We start from the raw sequence: 22,185 nt of genomic DNA, 5'->3' as shown, positions 1-22,185 counted from the left end.
AATGTGGAATATACTGTTAATTTTTCTGCCCTTGTTTGCGGCCTATGTTGCCCAAAAATGTCTGGACTCATCTGTCTGCAAAACATTGTTCCTGAGCTCTTGACTAGCATCCAAATGATTTTTGGCAAACTGAAGATAAGTATTCTTGTTCTTCTTAGTGAGAGGTGGTTTTCTGCTCTGCCATGAATCCCATTTCTGTTGTGTCTTTCTAAAGGTGGATTCATGAACCCACACCGTAGTTTAGGCGTGACAGGCCTGCAGATCCTTGTGATGTTGTTCTAGGGCTCTTTGTGACTTCCTGGATGATCTCTTGGAGAGATTCCATTGTATCAACCGAGCATCCTAGGAATGACTATGTATACACTAAACAAAATTATAAATGCAACATTTTTGTTTTTGACCCCAATTATCATGAGCTGAACTCAAAGATCTAAGACTATCTCTATGTAAACAAAAGGCCTATTTCTTTCATATATTGTTCACAAATCTGTCTAAATCTGTGTTAGTGAGCACTTCTCCTTTGCCGAGATAATCCATCCACCTCACAGGTGTGGCATATCAAGATGCTGATTAGACTACATGATTATTGCACAGGTGTGCCTTAGGCTGGCCACAATTAAAGGCCACTCTAAAATGTGCAGTTTCACTGTATTGGGGGGTCAAAAAACCAGTCAGTATCTGGTGAGACCACCATTTGCTTCACGCAGTGCAACACATCTCCTTCGCATAGAGTTGATCAGGTTGTTGATTGTGGCCTGTGGAATGTTGGTCCACTCCTCTTCAATGGCTGTGCGAAGTTGCTGGATATTGGCAGGACCTGAAACATGCTGTCGTATACGCCAATCCAGAGCATCCCAAACATGCTCAATGGGTGACATGTCCGGTGAGTATGCTGGCCATGCAAGAACTGGGATGTTATCAGCTTCCATAACACAAGCCTGCCCATACCATAACCCCACCGCCACCATGGACCACTCGATCCACAACGTTGACATCAGCAAACCGCTCACCCACACAACACCATACACGCTGTCTGCCATCTGCCCTGTACAGTGAAAACCGGGATTCATCCGTGAAGAGAACACCTCTCCAAAGTGCCAGACGCCATCGAATAGGAGCATTTGCCCAATCAAGTCGGTTACGACGACAAACTGCAGTCAGGCCGAGACCCCGATGAGGACGACGAGCAATGCAGATGATCTTCCCTGAGATGGTTTCTGACAGTTTGTGCAGAAATTCTTTGGTCATGCAAACCGATTGTTGCAGCAGCTGTCGGGGTAGCTGGTCTCAGATGATCTTGGAGGTGAAGATGCTGGATGTGGAGGTCCTGGGCTGGTGTGGTTACAAGTGGTCTGCAGTTGTGAGGCCGGTTGGATGTACTGTCAAATTCTCTGAAACGCCGGGAGACAGCTTATGGTAGAGAAATGAACATTCAATTCACGGGCAACAGCTGAGGTGGACATTCCTGCAGTCAGCATGCCAATTGCACGCTCCCTCAAAACTTGCGACATCTGTGGCATTGTGCTGTGTGATGGAACTGCACATTTTAGAGTGGCCTTTTATTGTGGCCAGCCTAAGGCACACCTGTGCAATAATCATGCTGTCTAATCAGCATCTTGATATGCCAGACCTGTGAGGTGGATGGATTATCTCGGCAAAGGAGAAGTGCTCACTAACACAGATTTAGACAGATTTGTTAACAATATTTGAGAGAAATAGGCCTTTTGTTTACATAGAGATAGTCTTAGATCTTTGAGTTCAGCTCATGATACATGAGGCAAAAACTAAAGTGTTGCGTCTATATTTTTGTTTAGTGTATACATAGTCATTCCTATATATATATATATAAAATCATGAACAAAATCATGTTATACAGATTAGTTTCATAGCAACAGTAATATATATTACAGTTCCTATGAAACAAATCTGTATAACATGATTTTGTTCAGTTTTGTTTTGTTCAGTACTGCAAATCCTACCCTTGAACTATCCTATCCTAACCTTAACAAAAGCCTTAATTGTCATTTGTAACAAGATGTTTTTAGTTGTTGCAATGGACTTGCAATGGAATGTACTCTAATGTAAAGCCCATTAAAGGTATGTTAAGCCATGGTGACACTTTGATATTAACCATAATTATATTGTACAGATTAATTGTATATTAACATAATTCCTAGTTTGCATGGTATTCAAACACCTGATCTTACAGTAATAATATCTTTCATTTTCGGGGTTTAAATGATTGGCAGAGCATTTAAAGTGGGCTCCAGATTCTTGGCAGAGATCCAACAGTCGAACACAAAGTCAGACTGGTTTTGGCAACATAGACCTGTTTTCTAAATGTGTCCTTCCCCTTTAACAGCAGGCAAAACATTTAGCCCATCGTCGGTAAAGCCCCCTCCTTGTAGGGCCTAGTATGTCTCTGTTCCCTCTCTGTGGTCTCAAGCAGGAAATCTCTCTAATAAGTCCTCATCACTGCTGACTGTCATCTCCAGTGGACAGGACTCAGCTGTTCAATCCCCTTCAGTCCACCCAGAGAAAACAACCTGCTTAATTTGTATTAGAGGGCCTCAAATCTCTCTCACAACTGTCAGTCAATACTGTTGTTTTAAGGATTAATGAGTATCTATTTACTTGCCTGTCACTGAGTATGAAATTAATGACTTTAAATTTTACTCTTTAGGTTTTCTTTTAGAAATGTTGTACATGAATCGTTATTATTTTCTCAGTCAGATCAGTCTGAAATAAAAAAAAACATCCGAGGTGTTTTGGATTTCTGCTAATTCCCTTCACAGTACATGTTTCTGTGCTTTTAACTATGTAGAGTTATATTATTGTAGACACAAGTCTTCAAGAAGATTTTATGACAGTATGAACTGATAATCTACATAGAGAAACAGAAAGAGACAGAAAGAGAGAGAGAAATTAAGGTTACAAAACAATACACACATTTTTCTCTAACACATTTCTCAAGTGAATGCTAATCTTGAACTATTGGTAGACCAGAGTTTTTTTTCTTTTCTACATTTTGAAGCACTATAACCAGCAATCTTCTCATAAAATGTATGGGAACAATGAATTGCCGCTTCACATACAACATCAGAATCTCAGACAGTGGGGCATAGTTTGTGTGCTCTACAAAACTATAGACTCACATTCTGGATAACTGTGAGAGCTTGACTTGGAGCGAAAGGATGGGTGTACATTTTGAGTTCATAAAATGTATGCTTTATTTTAATTGAAAGTACTAGTGAGATGTGTACTGCGTTTATATGTGATATAGAGTATGTGTACTCGAGATACTGTGACTGTTATCCGGATTTTAGCTACAATAGCCTAGCTACTTCCACAACCAAAGCAGGACCGAAGACACTGTGTCTGACCAGTTACACTGTGATACAATTTCTCAGTAGGAAGTAATTCACGTTGGCAATCACCTCATATCAACACTGGTTAATGGGTAATTTGTCTCAGCTTTCATTGTGCTTCTCAAGGGCAGTGACGTTATATAATTGGCATGTCTATGTGACATCCATATGAATACACGCTAGCTTTCATCACAAATGAATAGGAAAACCATGTAAGTTTAATTCATTAAATTTAAGCTAATTTCTGTGGTAACTCCAATTATAAGTATCGTTCAAACTGTATTGTATCTAGAGACAACCTCTCTTCACCTCTTTATTTCCCTACACTAGCTTCTATAAAAAAAAATTAAGGAACTAGATGTGAAATTGTGTACCAGTTGTGTCTGGCGTCATTTAATAACTGCTTGCACCCTGGAGGAATTTTGGCCAATTCTATACAGAACTGCTTTATTTACGTTACCTTTGTACATTTTTGAGTATCCTGGCTTTTTTCAGATCCTGACACAACATCAAAATGGGGTTTATTCCTGGACTTGGACTAGGCAATTCCAAAACTTAAAATGTATTTTTCTTCAATCTTTCTAGAGTTCCATGTGTTTTTTTAATCACTGTCCATTTTTGTTTTGCGAGTGAGCATATGTTTTTAGGGAAAAAACATTGAATGACAGTGCTGAAGTAAAATGGAGCCCTGGCTGGATTACCCTGCTGCCTCCACTTTTCAGTCCCGTAAACACGACTGTAATTCCAACTTGTTTCCAGAGTCCTTTGTCTTGCATTGGCACATTTGTTTCAGCAAAATGTTACAAAAGAACATTAAACATAATGAACAGCATCCACCACACACAGGCTGCCTCACTATGTGCTTTGCCGCCTCAAAACATGGCCAACTTGTCATCCTTGACAATTCCTGAGGACAATGTGAGGCCTTCTGTCAAAAAGCTGAATTTGAACCGAACATGGATCTTGCAACAGGACAGTGATCCAAAGCACACCACCAAGCAACAACAGAATTTCTCAGAAAAATGGAGGGTTATGGAATTGTTAAGTCAAAGCTCAGATCTCAATCTGGTCCAGACATTGTACTTCTTACCTTGAAGTATGGCGTGCATGCAAGAAAACCTTTGAACATGACACATTTGAAGCAGTGCCCTGAAGAATAGTGGGCAGAAATTCCTCCTAGTCGAGGTAAGAAACTGATAAAGAGTTACAAGACACATCTACATGAAGTTACTTCAGCCCTATGACGCAACACCAGCTATTGATGCTAGGGGTGTACTTACATGTAAAATAAAAATATATATATGTAAAAAAAAAAAAATTTCACATGACAGTATGTCTTTGTCTTTTGATTGACTCAGCTAGATTACTTAAATCATTGCTCTGTAGGAATTGGCACTAACAGTGACTTTGAGAAAATATTATTTATATGTTGCAGCTTGAAAAAAAGCTTTTTGGACATTAATTTAACTTTTTTCTCCATTTGAATTATGAGTACTTTTCATGAATGACTTGACTGCAGTGAAGTAGAAAGGCCTATTCCCTGGTATTCAATATGCTTCCATTTCTTTGCTGCATGGGTGCTGACATGAGAGAGATGAAAGGAGTGATATAAAAAAGCAATTTGCCCCTGGCTTGTCACACCTGCCCCCAGTCACCCCGGTGTATCCTACTCTCAGACAGTCACATATGGATGAGAGAGCTTAGATCGCTGAACGCACACAAACACACAGTTAGTTAGCTAGAAAGGATGTTGGAATGTTGTGTGCCGTGAAGCAGTAATGATAAAAGCCTTGATGGGAGTCAGATCAACAGAGCATGACATAGAGATACACAAGGCGTGCAGTCAGGATATAAATGAAGTGTTTAATATGGTACTGGGGAAATGCATGATTTTAGTTACTTAATGCTAGTTAGAAACTGTATTTTTGTAGTTTCAAACAGTCAAACAAACAAACAACAGTTTTCAAACAACAATGTAGCAAATATAGATACCCAAACAGTTTTTCTTGCATGGAAATTAAGTGGTGATTCAAACTCAATGAGACCACAATAATGGAAGCGGAAACAAATTCCACACAGTATAAAACTATTTTTTTTTTGCATTTATTTAAGCTTGCACAACAAGCCTAAGTAGTTACAGTGGGGCAAAAAAATATTTAGTCAGCCACCAATTGTGCAAGTTCTCCCACTTAAAAAGCTGAGAGAGGCCTGTAATTTTCATCATAGGTACACTTCAACTATGAGAAAAAATGAGAAAAAAAAAATCTGAAAATCACATTTATTTTGAATTTATTGGTAAATTATCGGTAAAATAAGTATTTGGTCACCTACAAACAAGCAAGATTTCTGGCTCTCACAGACCTGTAACTTATTCTTTAAGAGGCTCCTCTGGCCTCCACTCGTTACCTGTATTAATGGCACCTGTTTGAACTTGTTATCAGTATAAAAGACACCTGTCCACAACCTCAAACAGTCACACTCCAAACTCCACTACGGCCAAGACCAAAGAGCTGGCAAAGGACACCAGAAACAAAATTGTAGACCTGCACCAGGCTGGGAAGACTGAATCTGCAATAGGTAAGCAGCTTGGTTTGAAGAAATCAACTGTGGGAGCAATTATAAGAAAATGGAAGACTTACAAGACCACTGATAATCTCCCTCGATCCGGGGCTCCACGCAAAATTTCACCCCGTGGGGTCAAAATGATCACAAGAACTATGAGCAAAAATCCCAGAACCACACGGGGGGACCTAGTGAATGACCTGCAGAGAGCTGGGACCAAAGTAACAAAGGCTACCATCAATAACACACTACGCCAGGGACTCAAATCCTGCAGTGCCAGACGTGTCCCCCTGCTTAAGCCAGTACATGTCCAGGCCTGTCTGAGGTTTGCTAGAGAGCATTTGGATGGTCCAGAAGAGGATATGGAGAATATCATATGGTCAAATGAAACCAAAATAGAACTTTTTGGTAAAAACTCAACTCGTCATGTTTGGAGGAGAAAGAATGCTGAGTTGCAGCCAAAGAACACCATACCTACTGTGAAGCATGGGGGTGGAAACATCTTGCTTTGGGGCTGTTTTTCTGCAAAGGGACCAGGACGACTGATCCGTGTAAAGGAAAGAATGAATGGGGCCATGTATCGTGAGATTTTGAGTGAAAACCTCCTTCCATCAGCAAGGGCATTGAAGATGAAACGTGGCTGGGTCTTTCAGCATGAAAATCATCCCAAACACACCGCCCGGGCAACGAAGGAGTGGCTTCGTAAGAATCATTTCAAGGTCCTGGAGTGGCCTAGCCAGACACCAGATCTCAACCCCATAGAAAATCTTTTGAAGGAGTTGAAAGTCCATGTTGCCCAGGGACAGTGCCAAAACATCACAGCTCTAGAGGAGATCTGCATGGAGGAATGGGCCAAAATACCAACAACAGTGTGTGAAAACCTTGTGAAGACTTACAGAAAACGTTTGACCTCTGTCATTGCCAACAAAGGGTATATAACAAAGTATTGAGATGAACTTTTGTTATTGACCAAATACTTATTTTCCACCATAATTTACCAATATATTCATTAAAAATCGTACAATGTGATTTTCTGGATTTTTTTTCCTAATTTTGTCTCTCATAGTTGAAGTGTACCTATGATGAAAATTACATATTTTTAAGTGGGAGAACTTGCACAATTGGTGGCTCACTAAATATTTTTTTGCCCCACTGTACTTTACCAATACTACAGTGAAGCAAGGTGGTGGGAGTTATGTTATGGGAATAGTTTTGTTGTCTGACAATAAATGCAATTTAAAAAAGTCAAGATAATCTCTTAATATTTTTTTTAATTAATGTTATGAAATCTGACACTTCTAGTTACAAAAACCTAAGCTATCATGCTGAATATAATGTAAATTAATGCCAAACATTAAAAACCCGGAAAAATCATCTCTTTGTGATAGACTCTCAAAAAATTACTGATAAAAACAAAATGCTTGATTGTTTCAATGTACATTTCATAGACTTTTATTTGAGTCACTAAATACTAACATGAGTGTTCCCCTACAGTGGAGACTGTTTGTTTCAAACCCTCTACTCAGTATTTTAGTTTTAGTCCTATTACTGTTTCAGATGTAGATAAAGCCCTCAAACATTTGGACATGACAAAATCTGCAGGCCCTGACAAACTGGATCCTTACTTTTTAAAGTTAGCAGCTAATATTAACTAATATTTTAACTAATATTTTTAATCGGTGCTTGAACACAAATGTCATTCCGTCCATTTGGAAATCAGCTTTTGTGGTTCCCCTTTTAAAAGTGGTGACCCTGCTATCTTAAATAAATACAGACTGATTTTAAAATTGTCTGTCCTGGTCAAGGTTTTAGAGTCTCTTGTCAGTGATCAATTAAAGATTTTTTTAGACAGTAAAAATGTTCTATCTGACTTTCCATCCGGTTTTAGAAAAATGCATAGTACAACATCTGCAGCTCTTAAAGTTTTAAATGACTTTATTGAATCCATAGACAACAAGCAGCATTGTGCAGCCCTTTTTATTGACCTTTCTAAGGCATTTGATACAGTGGACCACAGATTGTGGAGGGCTGGACTTTCTGAACAAACTGTAAGTTGGTTTGTTAATTACCTTACAGACAACACTCAGTGTGTGCAGGCGGACGGCAACACCTCTCGTTATCTCAAAATAACAAAAGGCGTGCCACTATATAAATAACATAAATCATAACGTATCGAAAGGAAAATTTCATTTTTATGCAGATGACACTGTACTGTATTGCTCAGCACCTACAGCAGTCCAGGCCCTTTCCCAATTACAATTTGATTTTAATATGCTTCAACAGAACATTTATGATCTAAAACTTTATGATCTAAAAGTCATGCTTTTTTCAAATTCAAAATCCAAATTAAATCTGCCTTCGATCATCACTTCTCAGGGTAAGAAGATTGAATGTGTTTCTAAATACAGATATCTCTGTATTTTAATAGATGAATCTCTTTCTTTTTCTTCTCATATTCAGCAGCTGGCAAATAGATTAAAACTTAAACTGGGGTTTTATTTTAGAATCAAATCCTGTCTCTCATTCGAATCTAAAAAGAGGTTAGTTGCTGGTACTATTCTGTCTATTCTTGACTATGGTGATGTTTTACATATGCATGCTTCGTCTCAAATTTTACATGCACTAGACACTGTATACCATGGAGCTCTGAGGTTCATCACTGGTCTTAAATTTCTCACTCACCACTGTGAACTTTATGAACGTGTTGGATGGTCTTCTCTATCAACACGGAGACTTCAACACTGGTATATTTTTATATATAAGGCTTTTTTAGGTATTCTTCCATCCTACCTTCTGACCTACATCAGTGCAAATAATATTGGGACTTACAATCTTCGTTCCCAGGATCTTTTCCTTCTGTCTGTACCAAATGTTAGAACTGAGCTGGGAAAAAAGGCGTTTAAGTTTTCTGCTCCCTCTGCATGGAACAAGTTACAGAAACATTTGAAACTTAATAAGCTTGTCCCATTGGTTGCTTTTAAGAGGATATTAATTGACTTGGAAGAAGCCACATCTGGCTGTAGTTGTTCTGCATGATATTTTAAGGATTTGTGGTTGATGGATTTGCTAATTTAGTTGTTTTATGTTTTTGTGTATTCTGTGTTGTATGTATGGTTGTACTGCTTCCTGTCTTGGCCAGGACACCCTTGAAAAAGAGATTTTTAATCTCAACAAGTATTTTCCTGGTTAAATAAAAATAGCCTTGAACACTTGCCTCACTTTAGGTCTGCTGAATGATGGCGCACTCAACGTGTTTCAAAAGTTGATTGCTGTACATTTTATGTTTTGTTTGCAAAACCTGCTGTACATTATATGTTTTGTTTACATGTTTTGCATCAGTCATCATGGCCTTCATTTTTGTAAAGCTTTGACTCACAGTTTACATTTTTGGAATTCATAAAATCTACTAGGTAAACCATTAGCTCAAAACCTTTAACCCAGTATTGTAAATCCCAGTAATTCTCCCCAAAAGCATACGGTAGGCAACTTCGAAGCAATGTGGCTAGAGAGATGTGTTGATGATAATCAGGGGAGATCTGTAATATGAATAGCTTGAATTCTATTATTTGAATATGTGTTGGTGAAAAGGTTAGCGGCAACAACATTAATGTGTAGCTTAGGCGAAATAAAAAAAGCACCACCCATGGAGTAAACATCTTAATGATACTGATATTACAGAATGCCCTATACTTTATATTGTAACATGATCTTTTCAGAGATTTGGCTCTACTCAAGCCCCTTGTCCACCAAACTTATTGACTTTCCCCATCCCATGTATGAAATGATTCTGTCAGTGAGAATGGCAAGTTCTTTCAGTACATATTTGATTCATTGTAGGTGAGTAGGATTCAAAAAAGGATTGTCCATAACTGTTTGTTACTTATTTTACATTCCCTTATGGGACAAAGAAGTGTCTTTGGCATGCTAAGTAGGTGTTATCTCTGCATACAGATGGATTTTGTCACACTTTGATTTCCAGGCATAGAGAGGAGCTTGGAAACCGGGGTCTTCATTCCACAACACACTCTTCTCCATGACTCTGCCTCTCCCACACATTCCTCGCACAGCTGGTCAGAATATAGACTTAAGTACACCACCATTTTATCATAGAGAGGTTTTTGTTATACAATAATTAAGCTCTGGCCAATCTGGGTCATTAGCAACCACTTCAACAGTAAGCATCTTTGTAGGTGTTTTTCCACATATATTGATATTGTATCAAGACATACACTACAGTTCCAATGTTTGGGGTTACTTGGAAAGGTTCTTGTTTTTGAAAGAAAAGCTCTGTTTTTGTCCATTGAAATAATATCAAATTGATCAGAAACACAGCGTAGACATTGTTATTGTTGTAATTGACTACTGTAGGAGGAAACAGCAGCTTTTTAACAGAATATCTACGTTGGCAAACAGAGATAGGCGCCTATTATCAGCCACCATCAATCAATCAAATTTATTTATAAAGCCCTTTTTACAACAGCAGTTGTCACAAAGTGCTTTTACAGAGACACCCGGCCTTAAACCCCAAGGAGCAAACAACAGTAGTGTTAAATTAAAGGCACATTGTGTTTCCTAAGTTTATCATTTTAAAACGCTAATTTAGAAAACCCTTTTGCAAATATGTTTGCACTGCAGAAAACTGTTGTGCTGATTAAAGAGGCCTTCTTCAAACTAGTTGAGTATCTGGAGCATCAGAAATTGTGGGTTTGTATACAGGCTCAAAATGGCCAGAAACAAAGAGCTTTCTTTTAAAACTCATCAGTCTATTCTTGTTCTGAGAAATGAAGGCTATTCCATGTGAGAAATTGTCAAGTTGCCAGATTGATGATCTCGTATAATGCTGTGTAGTATTACCTTCACAGAACAATGCAAACTGGCTCTAACCAGAATAGAAAGTAGAAGGCCCTGGTGCACAACTGAGCAAGAGGACAAATACATTGGACTGTCTGTTTTGAGGGTGTCACAGGTCCTCAACAGGCAGCTTCATAAATTAGTAACCACAAAATACCAGTCTCAACATCAACAGTGAAGAGGCAACTCCAGAATGCTGGCCTTTTAGGCAGAGTTGCAAAGAAAAAGACATATCTCAGACTGGCCAATAGAAATAAAATATTAAGATGGGTAAAAGAACACAGACACTGGACAGAGGAAGATTGGATAAAAGTGTTATGGACAGACAAATCTTAAGTTTGAGGTGTTCGGATCACAAAGAAGGAAAGCATTCCTTCCAGATTACCTCAGCAAATTGACAACCAGAATGCAAGGTCTTCAAGGCTGTAAATGCTGCAAATGGAGCATTCTTTGAAAAAAGCAAAGTTTGAAGGACCCAATTATAATTTCTGTTAGATATCGTTATTTCAAACCTCGTCAATGACTATATTTCCAGTTCATTTTGTTATATTTCCTATTCAAACTCAGTTTATGGAAAACAAGGAAATGTCTAAGTGAACCCAAACTTTTGAATGGTAGTGTACATCACACACCTCTTAAATTACTCAAAACCCACAGTTTGACAATGAAAATAAATTCACTAAACTTTTCTATTTGTTTTTATATAGTTTTTCTCCCTCCAATCTGAGATGGAGGGAGATGTTGAAATGGCAGAGCAATGTGGTATGAACCAATACAGTAGTGTGCAAGATAGCCTTTCCTTAAAAAATGCCATGAGCTTACGTGAATATGACCCTGCTTGAGCATTCCCTGGCCATGTGTTTCAAGTGGGGAAAATGGGCTTGCCTGAGCGTCATTAAAACCAAGGTTGTGTCCTGTAGATGTTACGCTCCCCCAAACTGTCAAATTAATTTCACAGGTCGCTCGGCACACACAGCTGCTCTAGTTAAAACTTTTAGCAGTTGTACTTTGTTACATGCTATGAAAGGCATTCTTGTTTTGACGACCAGAGTACGGATTGTCATTAAAGTTCATTTGAAAACCAATACCTGACCAATGCTACCTACCTTTTCATTGTGTCAATTGCGGTCAGTTTTAAATAAGATACTTCAACTTAAGTCCATATTATAACCTTATTATGAAATGACATAAACTCCCCTCACCCAGCCGCACTCACTGTCACATACACACATGCACACACAGATTAGAAATGGCCTTTTGTGTTACAAAATCCCGTGTCAGATTATTTCCATTTCTTATTATAGAGGGAAAGCTATCCTATTCGTGCTTCACGCATATTAAGAGCAACATTAACCTTTCTCTACAGATTAAGGAAGGAAGCTGGGAACGTTAATTGTCTCACTCTATCTCCGTATCCTTTCTATGGTTATCATATGACTGTCTTTGCCTACTTAGCCAAAAGCTGCATATAATTAGCAAATTGAGGTTACTGATCTTAAAATGAAATACACTTTGCTGTAGGAATGCGCCATATTGTTAATATGGCAATAGAAATCCAGTAGACATTGTCATTTGTCAGAACAATGGCAGAATATATACAAGTGTTTTCTCTTAAATTCACATCTTTACTGAATAATTCATGCTTCCAACATACCAAGCAATGCAGAGCAAGTAGAACTAGGTTTTTATAAGGGATGGTAGTTGATCACTGAGTTTTACTGAAAAAGCTGTTTTTTGGCCAAGGATACTTGTGTCTGGTTCTACCTCAATGATAGAACCTAGGCTATTATAACAGATAAGATTGAATCGGAATTTCTTTCGTTGTTAACAAAGGAGTTCCACAGGGTTCAACTGAGGGTCCTTCATTATTCACTCTTTATATAAAGGATATCTGTAACTGTGGTGACAGTACCATAAGCTGTGGCTCCCTATCTTACAAAAGCTGTTACACACTTGCAGTCTGACTTTCAACTATTGTACTTCTGTGTCATAGGTTGATGATAAATCCAAAGAAAATAGTAAATACATTTTGAATGCTTCATTGCCTTTGAGGCTATTTAAATGTCTGATAAACAACGTTTTGTGTTTATTTTATTTCATTTTGTATATGTTTTATTATGGTAAAACAGGGCTCAGCTGTGAAAGAGACCTTGATCTCAGTTGATTTGACTGTATAAATAAAAGTAAATGAAATGTCGGACAGACGCAATGCAGGGGAATCAGTTAGAAGTGAGCTTTAGCATAACACTCAAATAAATTCTGAAAGAGTTGTGAGATGACTCATTACAAGTCCATTTCTTTCTAGCAACTTTTCTTATTGCATTCAAACACAGTTTTCTTATGTTCTTTGTTTAGTTCATAGAGTATTGTGTGTTGGTTGTGATGTTGATTCATAGTCATTCAAAATTGGTGTTTAATTGTGGCTGTATATGCTAAGAAGAAGGCTTTATCAGTGTACCAACATGGACTGATCTAGGCTTTAAAACTCTCTGTGTATTTCTGTCTGTCTCTTTATCTTTCACTGCTCCCCTCTATCCTGTTCTCCCCAGACAAAAGACCCTGCCAGAGGATAATCATGTACAAGTGGACGGCACAGACACTGAAATGCACTTCACTGAAAGGTGACTTCCAGCCACTTTGCATTCCCCAAACCAATGGTGAGTACTGAAGTAACTGAATCCTTCACAGTTTCTTAGATGAACAAGAGACACAAGCATCCCTTTACCCAACACTTACTACTTGAATTTTTATACAATGTCTTTTATACATAGGACCTCATGTACTTAGAATATTTACAGTGCCTTGAGAAAGTTTTGAGACTCCTTTTTGCCCCCAGTCTACACACAATACCCCATATTGACAAAGAAAAAATGTGTGCCAGGGAGGTGTGCCAATTCATTGAAAATGAAAAACTGAAATATCTCCTGTACATAATTATGGTATTCAGACCCTTGGCCATTAAACCCCAAATTGAGCTCAGGTGCATCCTGTGTCCTTTGATCATTGTTGAGTTGTCTCTAGAAGTTGATTCAAGTCCACATGTGGCAAATTCTATTAATTTCACAATTTAGAAAGACATGTTTACACCTGTCTATGAAAGGCCACACTTCACAATGCATGTCAGGCCAAACACCAAGTCATGAAGTCCAAGGAACTCTGCGTAGACCTCAGAGTATTCTGTTGAGACATAGATCTGGGACAGGTAAGAATAAATTACTGAAGCATTGAAAGTTCCCTGGTGCTGTGCGCTCCATCATTGTAAAATGGAAGACGTTTGGAACCACCAACACTATTCCTAGTGCTGGCCGATTGGCTAAGTTACTGGGCAAGAAGGGCCGTGGTCAGGGAAGTGACCAGGAACCCAATGGTCTCCAACAGAGCTTCAGAGTTTCACTGAATAGATGGGCAAACCTGACTGAAGGACAACCATCTCTGCAGCACTCCATCAATCAGGCTTTTATGCTTAAGTGACTAGATGGAATTTTGATGAGACCAAAATCAAACTTTTTGGTCTATATCCCAAGCGGAGATCTGCCAAAAAATGGTACCACTCATCACCTGGCTAATAGCATACTGTACCTATGGTGACGCAAGGCGGTGGGTCCATCATGCTATGGGGATGCTTCTCAGTGGTAGGGACTGGGAGACTGGTCAGGATGGAGGGAAGGATTGAGACAACACAGGACCTCAGACAGGGGCGAAAAATTCATTTTTCAGCATAACAATGACCTGCAAGCACATTGACAAGACAATGCGGGATGTCTGACAAGACAATGTTTTGGGACTGTCTGTGAATGTCTTTGAGTGGCTCAGCCAAATCAAGGACTTGAACCCCACATAAAGGGGGACACCCTTAGATTGCAGTTGATGAAAGCTTTCCATCCAATCTGTGTTTGAGAAGATCTACTAAGGAAATGTTTGAGAAACTTCCCAAATCCAGGTGTGCAAAGCTACTGGATTTGTGCAAAAAACTCTTCTACAAATTAATGAAAAATGGGTCTGAATATTTATGAACGTGAGATATTTCTGTGTTTTAATTTCAGTAAATGGGCACACATTTCTAAGAAATATGTAGACAGTAAAGGGGTCTGAATACTTTCTGACAGCCCTGTTGTTTTCCTTTTTAGATATAAAATGTTTTGAACCGCAGCTTTTCCTTATAGGGGTTGTGCGTGGGCATACTCCAGAAACATGGGGTGGGGGTATACCAGTCAAAATATTGATTGCACTTTTTCATAACTGCTAACACATTTGCTGAAGGTATAAAAACATTTCTGAAAACTATAAAAACACTTCTCAATACTCAAAACATATTGATTACAATCCAGACTTTACATAAAATGCTTTCCCCAAGGCTCAGTATACAGTACATTTGGAATGTATTCAGACCCTTTACTTTTTTCACATTCTGTTACGTTACAGCCTTATTCTAAAATAGATTTAATATTTTCTTCCTACACACAATACCCCATAATGACATTACTCATATTTGGTATACTCTCTTACCCTTGCCTGCAACATTTTTAATAGATTGGAGCCTATTGTCCTCCATACTGCCCAAGATATTTCTTTAAGTGTCACTTAATGATGCTTTGGCAGTTTATCTAAAACCATGAAAACTTTTTGTTTATCATGTAAGGCAGTTATCATCTCATCCCTTAGTACTGTTACATAAATAAATACATCTGTATTTCTACCTGAATATTACACTCCAACCTCTGGGCTAAGTTGTATATGAGATTAGTTAGGACACTAGGGCCCAGATTCTTTATAGATTCTTCAGCCCCTTCCACAAGGTCTTTCAGAACTGGTTTGTAGCATGCCATACGTTCAATTTCTTTATGCCTTCGGAATGCTAAATTACAAGTTCCCAAGGTTACAGAAACATTTACAATGCACTCCAACACTTGCCTGCAGAAAATGACTGCATTTCACACACCTCTCTTCATTTCATCATCTATAGCTTCCATTGCTTATCAATCAAACAGGCTTCCACATGAACCTGGGGGGTCTCGCAATGCATTATGTTTGATGACAGATGGCGTCAATCTCTTACCACACATGTACACACTCTACAAAGGGACAATTAGGTCCCAGAACATCCAACAAGGTTAGAGGAATCTGTTGCTACAATGTGCCTTTTCACCTTCATATTCACATTGTTTTTATAATCACCATCACCTGTCTTTTCATTAGACTGTGCCCTAAACTCTTCCTCCACTAAGCTCCTGGCTGTGGGGGTATGTTGTGCTGAATTCTCATTTCCAATGGTTTCCTCTGTCTTAGTGATGGTTTTGTCCTCCTGGTCTACCTCTATAGTTGGTATTGGGTTAGGATTAGATATTATTCCAATCTATTAGTGATTCCAAATTATTCCAAATTATTATTATGATTGGAAATTAGACTGAGCAGCTTTGCTAACGTACCTGGCTTGGCTGTGATGGTAAGCCGGGCTCCTCCTCAGGTGGTTTGACATTGCTGCTGCGAGCAAATGATGTGCATTAGAGAAATGTGTCGGTTCTTCATGTTTTTCTTGCTGTTTTCTTTAGTCATTATCTATTTCAGCCCATTCAAGGTTTTGTTCTTTGTTGTCAAAATGAGAACATTGCCCTACCTTGGAAGACTGTGGCTTGAAACTGAGATTTTCACAAAGCTTTGCCTTCAAAACTACACTGTACCGATCAACCATCAGATTTGTCATTTCTCCAACTGAATTTAACACTCATACAAAAATCTCTGCTAATGAATCTCAGTTTCATTAACAGTTACCTGGTTATCCACACTTGTGACTACTTTTAGAGCCGGTAGATAGTGGTTACGTCCCCTGTGTTTATATGGTAAATGCATCTTTTGATTTTTTTTTTTTTTATGTAGTTAAAAAGATATGTGGACTCTGTAAATATCTTTTATCATATGTTGTACATTGTAATGCTTAGGTCATTATGAGAAAAGACAATACTTAAGCAAAAGGATTTATTAATCCTTTTCTATATCCAGGGATAAGGACCCTGTCATTGACGAGTTGATTAGCATTTTTCTCCTCCGGGTATGGATAAAAATTAGTATATTAAGGTTGTTTGTGTTTTTCCAAACTAAAAATGTAGTAAATAATAAATATTATAGTTTTTACTGTAGTGATTCCTAAAATCTGGATTTTTTTAACACCGCTACAATTGTGTGTTCCTTTTAGCACTGGCTGCTGATAGAATCGTTATTGAGGAAGGTGTACTTACTCGGATGTGTGGATGTCCTAGATGTCATTAAATTAATGCATTAATGACATTGTCACTCTAGATAAAGGGATTTGCTAAATGACTGAAATGTAAGGTTAGATTTTGAATGGTGAGATGTAGTATAACCGAGACATTTCACTGTAACTAATGAAAGGAGGTTTAATAAAATGTATAATTATTAACAACAGTATAGGGATGGTATGTCTTGCATTAAATGTTAAATAAATGTATCTACTTGTAGTAATTCTCTATTATTTTCCAATGAAGGTACCTTTATGTAGTTTACTAATTTCTGTTTATGACAACATACCTGTCCAGAAAAAAGCAGGTGTAGGTCTGTTCCAAAGAACAAGATTCTGCGATCTTGATATTGTGGTATCTGGATCAAAATGATTAACATCCTATTAATTATGAAGAAAATAAACAGAGACCTTGATCTTACAGAATATAATGTTTTCTGTGGACTTCAGGAAGAGTAGCTACTGCTTGGGCAACAGGTAATGGAGACCCTGATAAAATAACAAAAAATACATTTTCACCATGGGGTGATGTAAAGTTAGATTTCCTGTGATTTCCCAACATTTTGTGTTCACCTACACTGAAATGCTTTTAAATAAATAGGTAATTAGGACTGGAATGTCAAATGTTTGTCATGGTCCTTTGTACATCTTTAGGACATCCACTGTTTGCTGGGTAACTACTGACATCCTAAATAAATTATAAATTGCTATTTAATATTCTGCCTACAGTAGATTTGAGTTGAACAAAGCTTTTCAACCGGATTATTATTCATTAATTTGGTCAAACAATTTCTGTAACGCATTGTGATTATTCACATTACTTAAATTACACTGGGAATATTTCATCAATGCTATGTTAACAAATGTCAAGACTTATGTTTACCATGAGTCTTGATGTGTGTTGAACTTCAAAGGGGCTGCAGTAACATGTGTACTTCAATACAGTAGGTTAGATGCTGCGAAGAAATTGAGATTTGATTAATGGTGTAAGAAAATCTAATGGTATTGAAAATAATAATGTGTTATTAACTTTGGTAGCAAAAAGTTTTATACACCAATGAGTGTGCAATGATGTGTGACACCAGCTATAAAAGGGTCTGTCAGAACATATTCTTTGGGAACGTCTTTTATAATGATTATTACGCACAGTGTTTTGCTATGTGTTCCATTATTAGTGACTGTAAAAATGGAAGGCAATGCTTTTTTTACATCTATAAAAAACATTCTTAAATGAGCACTGATATATCCTGCTGTGTTAGCTAAAAACACCTGCAGTCTTGTAGTTTCCATTTGTTTATTTTGTACTTCATGGTAATTATAGTAAACACACATATGTTTCTTTTATTAGATAAAATAATACATTTAAGTATTTTAAAATGTAAAATGACACATATACAATTTTTACTGCAAAACTATAAAAATATACTAAATAAATAAAAATATATTTTTTAATTCTCACCATTTTTTATAGGAGTATCCAAAATTACAAAACTGGCAGGTAAATACTACCACCTTAAGATAATGATTAAAATATGCCTAACTTGGGCATTACTCTCACTTACTGTTTAAAAGGGAAGAAAGGGCAAGCACTTAACATGAACTATAGGCATGGACAATGGTGTCAGGAAACAAAAAGCCAGTGCTGGTCGGTCGGAAAAAACGCAAATGGGATGATGTTAGCATATATCTGGAAACGGCAAAAGCAAATGTATTGTAGTGTCAAAAGATGGCAGATGTTGTGGAACAGAGAAGGAAAAGCCCTAAAGTATAAGTTATCCAATAAATTGCTGTAAAATGCCTGTGGCATAGTAGTCTAATATGACCTACTTCAATGTATTACAATACAGCTGCGTCATTGCAACTAGGAGTTTGAGTCCTGGTTGCGGCGAAGTGTCAGTACACAGGGCTTCCACAAAGGCCACTGCAGAATCTAGAACAGCAGCACAACCATGTGGACTTTGGACAGGGACAGCTAGGAGTCATCATTCCAGGTAATCTTGAAGCATAGTCCTAGGGTTCTGGTCCTAAGATCACACACGACACCACAGAGTATTCCTAACATCCAACACAATGACAGACTCGGTGCATATTTTCTCAAACAGGATGTCACTTGCACCATCTGCCAATGCTAGTTTGAGGAGAGTTAATCTTGTGACTTAGTATAACTGATGAAAGAAGGGTAGTGTACAACTTTTTAATGCACCCAAAATATTTATTGTTCGAAAATATGGAAACAGTGTAATTGCACTATTAATGCCTTTACATGTATTTTGATGTAAAAAAAATACATAATTTTGTAAATAATCATACATAATCCCCCTTTAGCATTGTTTTAACCAACTAGAACTTAGATTTGTATTTACCAGAATATACACCGATCTGCCATAACATTATGACCACTGACAGGTGAAATAAAAATTATTGATGATCTCGTTATCAGGGCACCTGTCAGTGGGTGGGATATATTAGGCAGCAAGTGAACATTCTGTCTTCAAAGTTGATGTGTTAGAAGCAGAAAAAATTATCTAAGGCCAAATTGACTTTGACAAGGGCCAAATTGTGACGGCTACAGGATTGGGTCAGAGCATCTCCAAAACTACAGCCCTTGTGGGGTGCTCCCGGTCTGCAGTGGTCAGTACCTATCAAAAGTGGTCCAAGGAAGGAAAAACGGTGAACCGCCGACAGCTTCATGGCCAAGGGAGCGAAGGCTGACCCGTGTGGTCCAATCCAACAGATGAGCTACTGTAGCTCAAATTGCTGAAAAAGTTAATGCTATTACTGCTAGAAAGGTGTCAGAACACACAGTGCATTGCAGTTTGTTGCATATGGGACTGTGTAGCTGCTGACCAGTCAGGGTGCCCATGCTGACATTTGTCTACTGCCGAAAACGCCTACAATGGTCACTTGAGCATCAGAACTGGCCCACAGAGCAATGGAAGAAGGTGGCCTGGTCTGATGAATCATGTTTTCTTTTACATCACATAGATGACCGGGTGCGTGTGCGTCACTTACCAGGAGAACACATAGCACCAGGATGCACTATAGGAAGAATGCAAGCTGACGGAGGCAGTGTGATACTTTGGGCAATGCACTGCCGGGAAACCTTGGGTCCTGCCATTCATGTGGATGTTACTTTGACATGTACCACCTACCTGAGCATTGTTGCAGACCATGTGCACCCTTTCATGGCAATGGTATTCCCTGATGGCATTGGCCACTTTCGGCAAGATAATGCGCCTTGCCACATAGCAAAAATGGTTTAGGAATGGTTTGAGTTAGAGGTCCAATGCCTTCAGGGCATGGTCCAAATTCCCCAGATCTCAATCCAAACAAGTATCTGTGGGATGTGCTGGATAAACTGGTCGGATCCATGGAGGCCCCACCTCGCATCTTACAGGACATAAAGGATCTGCTGCTAAGATCTTGGTACCAGATACCACAGCACACCTTCAAAGGTCTAGTGGAGTTCATGCCTTGATGGGTGAGGGCTGTTTTGGTGGCAAAAGGGGGACCTACACAATATTAGGCAGGTGATTATAATGTTATGCATGATCGGTGTCATCTGGATTTAACATCAATCATCTGTTGCCATCAAACCATCCAATGATTTTAACTGACACAACATTTTATTTTGCAGTGTCCCTGTGCAAGTGGATGTTTTTACTTTAGGGGCCGGAGTCTGAAGATTTGAAATGATGATTCTGGTTTTAATTAGTATAGCCTGTTTTAGTGATGAAAAATTCTTTACAGGCTATGCTAATCTGGGCCAGAATCAATGCCTTGGGATGAACAAAATCACCAGTCAATATTCAAAGTACCTGCAAAGTTTTCATTTAATTATTCTGTTTTCTTGCATATGCCTGACTATTCAAATGTGAATAACAGAATAGATAAAGGCAACCTTGTAACCTTTACTTTGGATTTTTAGTGTAAAAAATATTCCTTAGAAAGACGCTATGTATAGATTTTTTACACATGGTACAAGGTTATTCTGCAACTATGTGTGTGTCATTCAGTACAAACTCCATGATCAGTGTAGATATCAGTATCTCATCACAATCTTCCTTCCTTTAACCATAATGGCAGGAGCAATTTTATCCCCAATTTTCCTTCTATCTCTGTGAGGCTGAAAACTGCAAGTAACAGTATTGATGACAGTATGTAGACAACAGTAGTGCATTTTGTATACGACCAGCATATCAAAAGTCACAGCTGTGTGTAACATTTGAATAGATAGTTACCAACTTCAATTTCCTCTTATTTTTGTGAAATAGGGAATGCAGGCTTTTGGTTATATCATGCAGCATGCTGCCACATGTTGTGATCAAGATACAGCCTGCTATTCTGAAGGTATTTGCCACATGAACATATTTTTTATTGTATTATGTTTAGATTGAAAACGGGGATATATTGCTTTACATGCTTAATTGTTTTTTTGTTTTTTTGTGGCAATTATTTCAAATGGTGAACTGTGATGGTAATTCCATCGATCAACACTCTTAAAGGAGTAAGAAACAGAGACAAAATTCTCTTGGCACAAATTAACAGTTTATTTATTATTTGCAAATAAGAGAGACGCGTCAAACGCTTACATACATAATCATCCGAGGAGTCTCTAACTCAATATAGCTCATTCAACCGTATATATCACATAGAAAAGGGGTGTGGTAAGTTGTTAGCCATCTGTCTTGTCAATGAAACACACTCCCCTTGTTCTATCACATGTCCTAGGTTTCAAACAAGTCACATGTTGTCTTCCCACATCTGGTTAACTTTCTTAACCCTTGAGGGGGACCTTAAGCACCTGGACAAACAACAGAGACACTAAAGGGTTATACAGATGGGCAGATTTACAATTAACCCTATAATCTGCTGGTGCCGGTCAAGGATGCCCCCCTAGGACAAATACCAAATCCCTGTCAGCATCTCTAACTACTAACTCATTCATTCTCACATCCAAACAATGGGACTCAGTCCTTTAAACTGTAAGAATGCATCAGGTTTCAGAATTTCCACCACAGAACCTAAGCCTCCTCCAACATAATAATAATCATAATTAAAGCACTTAGTACCTTATATTTACTTTCTCCACTCCTTGCTGTCCCCTGTTGTTATTTATGACCATGATATAATAAGGCAACATTACGGTCC

At 38.2% G+C, this 22,185-nt stretch overlaps 1 protein-coding gene across 2 annotated transcripts in view; it reads left to right on the top strand.

Moving 5' to 3' along the window:
- chrm3a (cholinergic receptor, muscarinic 3a) overlaps positions 1-22,185 on the top strand; it is an 81,482-nt gene that overhangs the window by 18,424 nt on the left and 40,873 nt on the right. Inside the window, exon 2 of one of the 2 annotated variants that reach the window (XM_010869978.3) lies at positions 13,331-13,438. The exons of the other annotated variant lie outside the window; for it this stretch is intronic. The gene's annotated coding sequence lies outside the window, so the exon portion shown is untranslated. The remainder of the gene's footprint in view (positions 1-13,330; positions 13,439-22,185) is intronic. 2 annotated transcript variants of the gene reach the window in all.

This window comes from Esox lucius, chromosome 6, assembly GCF_011004845.1.
Source record: "Esox lucius isolate fEsoLuc1 chromosome 6, fEsoLuc1.pri, whole genome shotgun sequence".
Classification (NCBI taxonomy): domain Eukaryota; kingdom Metazoa; phylum Chordata; class Actinopteri; order Esociformes; family Esocidae; genus Esox; species Esox lucius.
Note: the sequence above shows the minus strand (reverse complement) of the source record. Positions and strands in the feature narration are given on the sequence as shown.